The following is an 8567-nucleotide window of genomic DNA, read 5'->3' as shown; positions in this document are numbered from 1 at the left end:
AGCTGGGGTGATCTAGGATAATGTCTGCCTTCCTGATCTAGGTTCTACAAGCTCCTAACCCTGATGTCACAACTGCAGGCTTATTCCTTATTGGATCTCTAGTAGACTGCCGTTGGCTGATCAGCTAGCTGGAAGGCTCTTCAGGATCAGAGTGATAGAACTGTAAGCTTACCTTTGTTCTGAGCTCCCTGCCCTTGCCAGCTGGCTGCAGGCCCTAGCCCGGGTCTATGAGTTGAATCTGTACCTGGAACCAGGTCAAAGTCACACATCTGCCACTCAGGTCAGATCATCAGATGTATGATGACTCTTTGCCCTGGCAGGCCCTTTTGCATCTCAGCTTTAACTGGAATCATAGAACACAGCTGCTAGCTGTCCTATGCTCCTTACACAAAAGCTTCAGGCCTCATACTTAATGAGCCGTGACCCCACTCCTTGTATTGGTACATAGCCTAGAATGTTCCAACTCACTCTCTCTGCTGTAATGCTCTGTGCAGGCCTTCCTAGTTGGACTCCCTCTCTATTGCCCAGAGACCTCTGGACTAGACTGGAAAAATGACACATTGGTTTTTCCTTGTATTTTTCTACTCACTACTTAGTCTGGTGTTCTTCCTTGATCTTTGTGGGTGTAGTTGTGGAAGAGAGATGGGTTGTATTAATTTCTTCTGTCCTACCCTATTTGCTGGTCTCTGAATTCACTGATTTGTTCACATTTTCCATGGACTAAAGTGCTCAAGTTTCATGATTAATTTTTTACCCATCTTTAACAACATTGGATGTTCTTCTATTTCTCTTACTTAGTCCAATCAACCCCTATGAAGTTTCTTGCAGTTGATCTGGTTTTACTCTGGGCTATCTTGCCATTGCATTATTTTGTTCATTCTAAATCTCCTTTCTTTTACCCTGGACTGTTTATTCATAATGTGATATGGGCAGAGATTGCCTCTTCCCTTAATTGATGGTTTCAAATGAGGCTTCGGCTGTCCACAATTGTGAGATGTGGAGCTACTGTACTTTGGAGGAAGCTCAAGGACATGGGACTTTCCCTGGGGGTCTTGTGCTACACATGAGGATTGTGAAATCTATGGGGATTTGAAAGAGGAAGAGCATATGGAAGCCTTATAAAGAGATAATATGGAAAGAACCTGTGACATTTAAAAAGTTCAAGAGACATAGTTTCTGGGTAATTAGTCATTTTATTAATAATGTTAGCATATTATTAACAAAAGAAGTTAGTGCCACTCTCGAATGCCAAAGACCCCTCATGGCAGTGGACTCACAGTTTATATGCCCTTTTGAAGACTGGGTATTCTTGAGGGTGGCAATCAACTCTGATTAGTTCACAATTATTGAAAGAATGAATATTACAATGAGAGGTGGACCTATTGTGATGAAGAGTTTTGTGGGGGTGGTGGAAAGAGTTGTAACTTTGATTATGTTATTTACTTCTGAATGATCCCCAGCCTTGTGCAATCTAATCAAAGAATTTATCCCCACCCACACTTGTATAGAGTACAGTGACTTCCTCACCTTAGATTAAATTCCTTGTAAATTTGGGTTGGGTCTGACCAAGATTGAGGAGAGTTAATTTAATCTCATCATCAGTAATGTCCTTCAAGAGACTGAACTTTGAAATAGAAAAAGGGTGGGGGGAGGAAGATAAAAGGGGGAATTCTAGATCTCCCCAAATCATTGGTTATTAATAATAATTTCTCTCTGTCTCTCTGTCTCTGTCTGTCTGTCTCTCTCATGCTGAATTTGGAGATGGAATAAAAAGAAAAAAGGCAAGTCCATGACAGCTGAGGGGGTGAGCAGGAGCAGATAGTAGTGGCAAATCATGGTCAGAGTAGAGAAACTGAAAGTGACCATGTCGGGGTAGGGTTGGAGCCTGGCATGAGGATGTCATTTGAGGGGATGGTAATGGTGTCCTGAACTTCAGCATCTTGTCAGGACCATGAAGATGATTATAGAGTGAAGGTGAGAGCTATCTTCCATTCTTTACCTTGGCCAAGCGGTCCCACTTTCTGAGAGTTCAAGTGCATATTCACACTCAGGAGGCAATTTAAGCTTGGACCACTCAGAGTCTGAGTTGCCCACTGATTGTGTCTTCTCCCTCTACTGGGTGGTTGGAAGGATTTAAGGGTAATTACAGTGTGACCCTCCTGGAAGAGTAGACTTCTTACTTCTGCTTGGAGGAAAAATGCTTTAAGCTAAATGAATGACCCTTATTGTGCAAATTTCAGGTGCCCTGGCAGGCTGGTGGGGGAGAGATTTTTTGGTACAACAATCATATTTTCATGTCTCTGTTGTCTTCACCTGAGAAGACAGCTTTCTCTCATTAGAAGCAGAGGTTCCCCAGGTGGGTGGTGCTGAAATGATTTGGGGGGCAGTAGCAGCCTTGGGTGCAATTGGAGGGCATTGAATAAAAATAAGGGGATAATGGAAGCATAAAGAAAGAAGAAAATTTTGAAAAAATGTTCCTACATTTCATCTGTTGTGTAACAGAGTTAAAGTCATAGTAATTACATTATTTTCCAAATACGCAAGATGCAAGTTATAGCCAATCAAATCAGTGGTCAAGTCAGCCGACAGGTCTTAACAAGCAAGTGTTGGCAGGCAAGCCTGTCTGGCACTGTTAGTAAGGCCAGCAAGCATCAGCAGGAATATGTGCATGTAATGATTTGTTTACAATATGATACTATAAGGTTACATGATACAATATTGTGTCATCAAAATTTCAATGAAGGAAAAACCCCACAAATTTACAATAAATTATTAAATTTAAGATGTGTCACTTAAAAATATTTATTTGAAATGACACAATTAAAAAAACATTAAAAGATTAAAGAAAGATTCCTGGGGGGGGTGCTGAATGATTTTTTTTGAAAAGAGGGCAGTAGGTCAAGTAAGTTTGGGAAGCTCTGCAATTAGAGAATCAGATTTCTTTTCTAAAGCCTGTGAAGGGAGATCTGGCCTATGTCCTCTAGGTCTTCAAATGTATTTTTTCCCTACTGTCCTCCTTTCAGGTCAAAACTGAAAAAAAAAATAGAGAGAAAATATTAGCTTCTCCTCTTGGGTTTTCTTCCATCCCTTCACTTTCATTTCACTGACAATTTGCTTCTAATCTATCTGGATGACTAAATTACTAAGAAGAGAGCCTCTGCTCTCTCTTCATATTCCTTCTTTCTGAATTGTTAATTAACATTAAAAAGGATTTTATTTAGCTATGCTCAGCATTTTATTATCCTTACCTGCTTCCAGCAAATTCTTTTCTTCCTTTCAAGCCTTCCATATTAGAGAAGCCAAATCTTTTTTCTCCAATTGAGCATTTTAAGCAAACTAAACAGAATTCCTTGTCTGTCTGCAGAGGGACAAAGACTTGGGCCCAGACTGAGCAGGAAGGAGAATGGACTGGCTGGCATTTGAGAAACTGTACAGCGCTTTCAATGATCCCAACCTGTTCTTTGTTGGAAAACATCAAAACCCACAACGACAACAACGAAACAATCCACTGGTTTTAGCAGCACATTCTTCTGATGATGTTCTATGGAGACGAATCATGGAACCACCAAGCACTCAGGAAAGTCAAGATTGCAGGTGACTATAGTGGCTGTAAGTAGGCTGAAGCCTAGTATCAATGATGTCTTATGCATAAGAATTGCATAAAAGAAATAGAGTCATACATGACCAGAAAAGGAAGTGGGCTGCTCACATATCAAGGGCATAGGATGTCTAGCGTAGGGTATCCTGGAGATAGTTCAATGTGTTCTGAGACCTAATTGTTACATTGTCAGGGTGAGCATTTATTCTTCAGATATTCAGATATCCCCAATCACTCTAAATCAGGGCTTGATTTATTCTTTCATTGATCGTCTAAACTTGACAAAAGGTTAATAACTTAGATTAAACTTCTAAGTGTGTGTGTGTGTGTGTGTGTGTGTGTGTGTGTGTATATATATATATACATATATATATATATATATATATATACATATATATATTCTTCCCCTGCCCCCAACCTGGTTGTTAAATATTTACCAAAAAACTCTCTGTATTGCACTGTGAATATTACTTGAGCTCAGAGAATTAAGCCATCACCAAAGGGGAGGACTGGTGACTGTAAGTTAATAATAATAATAACCAGCTTTTATATAGCACTTTAAGGTTCACAAAACGCTTTCCATACATTATCTCATTTGGGCCTTTCCACTCCCCTGTGTCCAGTTATACGGGCCTACTTGCCACTTTCATTTTTTTGACACTGCATTTTCATTGACTGTCCCTCATACATAGAATGTTTTTTCCTTCTCGCCTCCATCTCTTGTTCTCCCTAGATTCCTTCAAGATTCAGCTCATGTTCTGTTTGCTGAAGGAGCCCTTTCCTGGTTTCCCTAAACTGATGACTTTCCTCTAAGACTAACTTCTGTTTATACTCTACGTATCTTATATGTACATAGTTATTCATATGTTGTCCCCCCTATTAGAATGTGAGTTCCTTGAAGGCAAAGGCCATGTTTTTGCAACCTCAGGACTTACTTAGTACAGTGCCTGGCACATAGTGAGCAATTAATAAATGCTTGTTGGCTTAGGGACAGATTGAATGTTACAGAGGTATACACAAAATATTCAAAGACCTACCAAAAATGTTGGTGGAAGGCCACCAACATTTTGGGTAGTTGCTCTGTGGAGGATTTGTGGGAGGATGAGGGCAAGAAGTACACAGGAAGGGAAGGCATGGATAGATAGAAATGACATTCACAATCAGTCAGCTTTTATTAAGCACTTACTGCATACCAGATTCTGTGCTAAATGCTAGGGATACAGAAAGATCAAGTATTACCAACACATCTAAAAAGAACATTTTAAAAAAAGTTTCCTTTTATCACTATACAAAAGTCACAATTCTAGGAAACTTCAGGTTACTCGGCAAACTTATGACTGTGAATTGGAGACCCATCAGGCCCCAGTAGGAGAGGGTACAAAGATGGTGAAATGCTTTGTCCCAGCTTACTTCTAATATCTCCTCTATCTTTTTTGAGGGGCTATTCCTTAACCCCTCTTTTTGACTCTCTGAACCCACAGGGAACAAACAGAGTATAGCATGTATTTAATGTGCATCAAACCCTAAATATTGACCTAGTGTATAATTGTAGTAGGTCACATGAATTTTATTTCACTTGATATAGTCTCCCAGGGTGTTAAATAACTTCAAATCCTGTTGACCTTATGTTGGACCCTCTCCTATGATATAAAGCAGCGCCGGTGTGTTTGGGGGGGATTTCATGCCTCTGTGGATTGTTTACCTTACCCTTCACCCCTCCAAAAGTTGCAAACTTCCCTATGCCACACAAGGCGAGAGGGTGTAGATGGGTTGTTATTTTTACCACTGGAAGAATATGAATTCACAAAAATGAGACCAGAGGGCTATCAAAATAAGTGTCTGAAATGAGATCTTGTAAAGTTCAGTATGGATTTAAAAAAAATTATGAAAATAGGACTAAATGCATAGTTTGAGCAAAAAATAATCATATACAATCAAAACCCTTTACCTTAAATGCCAATCTAAATTCCCCGGTCAACTTATTTTTATTTTGGAGTTGAGCTGTCTCTTCTTCAGCCTGGGTCTGTACTTGACCGTTCCTGGCTAGGTGTCTGTAGTTGAACTTGATTTTTCCACTTTCTTGAACTCCCCACCTGATCTGAGCTCCATGCTCAAGGTTATTTCTGACCTCTGCATTTTTTTTTTTAAAGATACTTAATTTGGTGCTGCTTTGTTGTTACAGAATAACTCAAAATAAAGTATCAAAAATATTAAAAATAGTCATGAAGCTTTATTCAAGGGCAACAACTATCGTATGGCTGCTTACAGGAAGCAACATGGTATAGAGAAAAGGGCCCTGATTCTGGAGTCAGAAGAGCAAGGTTCGAAGCTGGCCGCAAATATCTACTAGTTGTATGACTCTGGGCAAGTCACCTAGCCTCTGCTTTGCTCACTTTCCCTAAACTTGAAAATGGGGATAATAATAGCACCTGTGTCCCAAGGGTGCTGTGAAGAGCAAACAAGATATGTGTAAAATGTTTAGCACAGTGCCTTTCACATAGTAGGGATTTAATGCTTGCTTTCTTCTCCCTTCTTTCCCTCTTTTCCTCCATCTATCTTTCCTTCCCTCTCTCCCTCCCTTCCTTCCTTTCTTCCTTCTTTCCTTCCTTCCTCCCTTCCCTTCCTCCCCATCTCCTCCTCCCTTCCTTCTTTCCTTCCTTCCTCCCTTCCTTCTTCCCCCTTCCTCTTTCCCTTCTTCCCTCCCTCCCTCCTTTCTTTCCTTCCTTTTCCTTCCTTCCTTCCTTCCTTCCTTCCTTCCTTCCTTCCTTCCTTCCTTCCTTCCTTCCTTCCTTCCTTCCTTCCATGTCTGAGCCAATCACTTTACTTCCCTGGGCCTCAGTTTACTCATTTGTAAAATGGGTGGTGGTAGCTTGGACTAGATGATTTCTAAGGTTTTTTTTTCAATTCTGCATGTATGATCTTGTGCTAAAAAATATTTGTGTTAAAAAAATATATTATTCGTAAACTTTCACCAGCATGCTTCCACTTAACAATCAACTGGTAGACACAAGTTGCTCTTAACAAAGACATTTATGATATGGTCTAGTTAAACCAATAAAACAAAATATTCCTACCCCCTGAATCCCCAAATATTGGTTGAACTCTTCCACAAACACATACGACATTGGTGAGAAGAGTGGGCATGAATCTCATGTAGAACAGTAGTGATGCATATGTGCAAGAAATACCTGTGGCCAAGGCAGATATTCCTCCTGGACTGTAGGCCTTCAAAGTTTGATCTCTCTGTAGAGTGCTCACAAAACTCTTCCCTGGGCACAGTGTGTCTTCTGAGCGAGTTGCTTAGGGGTACTTCCAGGGTCTGTTCCTCCCTATAGGCAGTTGAAGTCTCCATTTTTAGACCTAGTTCTTTGGAGCTCATGGCTGACTTTTAGCTTGCTGCTGTAAATCCTCCTTTTTTTTTTTTTTTGAAGCCCTTTTCCTCCCTTGAATGACTGCCTCTCTGTATGCTTATCTGTCTGGAGTGTGTGTCTTTGCTTCCTCAACTCTGTCTCAGACTTTCTGGAACTGACTTTCCACCTGCAAGATGGGCTGTCTCTCTCCTTCTGGTTGAGTAGCTGTGCTTCTGGGCACTATGGTTGATGGGGAAGGAGGGGGAGAGAGGAGAGAAAATCCTTTTCTCCACTCCCAGAGGTACAAGTGTGGGTACTTTTTTGACTGCTGAAGAACTATCTCTCTCTCCTTCTCCTTTTCCCCTTTCCTCTTCCTCTTTGCTTCTCCCTCTTCCCTGTCTTTATCTTTCACCACCTCTCAAACTGCTGCTGACTCTCTCTAGGGCTGAACTATTTAAACCCCTTGAAGTCTAGCTGATTTTCAGCCCAGCCAATCATAGTTGCCCCTTCTGACTCAATCATCTGTAGCTAAATGCCTTTCCTGTGGCTTTTAAAGACCAAGTCCTTTATGCTTATATTCATACAATTGCAAAATTAAAATTGGAAAGGCCCTCAGAAGCCATCAAGTTTATTTGCCTTATTTTATACATGATGGAACTGAAGCTCAGAGATTGTCTGTTGTCCAAGGTTACACAGGTAGGAGGTGGCAAAGCTAGGATTCAAACCCACACCTTCTGACTTGAAATCCAGTTCTTTTTCTACCACATATTGAATTGAAGTGTGTGTGTGTGTGTATGTGCTTGTATGTGTGTGTGGGGGTGGGTGTTAAGGTGAATGACTTCTAAACTCCTCTCTCTCTAGACAATTTTCCTCTCTCCTTTTACAATCTGTGGTGCAATCACTTTGATACTGTTTAAAACCCCTGTTAAGTTTTCTATTTAAATGTTGTTTAAATATGGTCTGTTCTGTAAAAAATACTGGCCTCACAACTGTTTTTGGTGTAAGCTGAGATTTTTGTGATTCCAAGTTCTATATTAGAGGCAAGTTGTAAAAGTTTTTGGTTGCTAGGGGGATGGTTTGATTTAAGTTCTATCAGATAAGACCTACTACAGGAAGTAAAAGAAAAGCTAATGGGGTAGAGAGAGAAACAGGGTAGTTGGAGTCATGAGTTTGTGTCCTCTCTCTTGGATGATATCAGGGGTCAGCCTTCCTATCACTTCATTAAAACTATTCTCTTTGAGTCAGTTAGGTACTTCAGTGGATAGAGCTCTGGACCTGGAGTCAGGAAGACTTGAATTAAAATCCTGCCTTGTACACTTGCTGTGTGACCCTGAACAAATCATTTAACCACTGTCTGCTTCAGTTTCTTCATCTATAAAATGGGGATAATCATAACACCTACCAGGGTTGCTCTGAAGATCAAATGAAATATTTGTAAAATGGTTTGTAAAACTTAAAGTTGTTTAATTGTAAGTTTAAACCAGTGATTCCTTAAATACTAATTTTTATGGCCTTATTGGGGCAGCTAGGTGGTGCAGTAGATAGAGTGCTGGGCCTGGAGTCAGGAAGACCCATCTCCCTGTGTGACCCTAGACAAGTCACTTAATCCTGTTTCCCTC

This window comes from Trichosurus vulpecula, chromosome 2 (genome assembly GCF_011100635.1).
Source record: "Trichosurus vulpecula isolate mTriVul1 chromosome 2, mTriVul1.pri, whole genome shotgun sequence".
In the NCBI taxonomy this organism is placed as follows: domain Eukaryota; kingdom Metazoa; phylum Chordata; class Mammalia; order Diprotodontia; family Phalangeridae; genus Trichosurus; species Trichosurus vulpecula.
The sequence above is the reverse complement of the archived record's forward strand: the minus strand, read 5'-3'. Positions refer to the sequence as shown.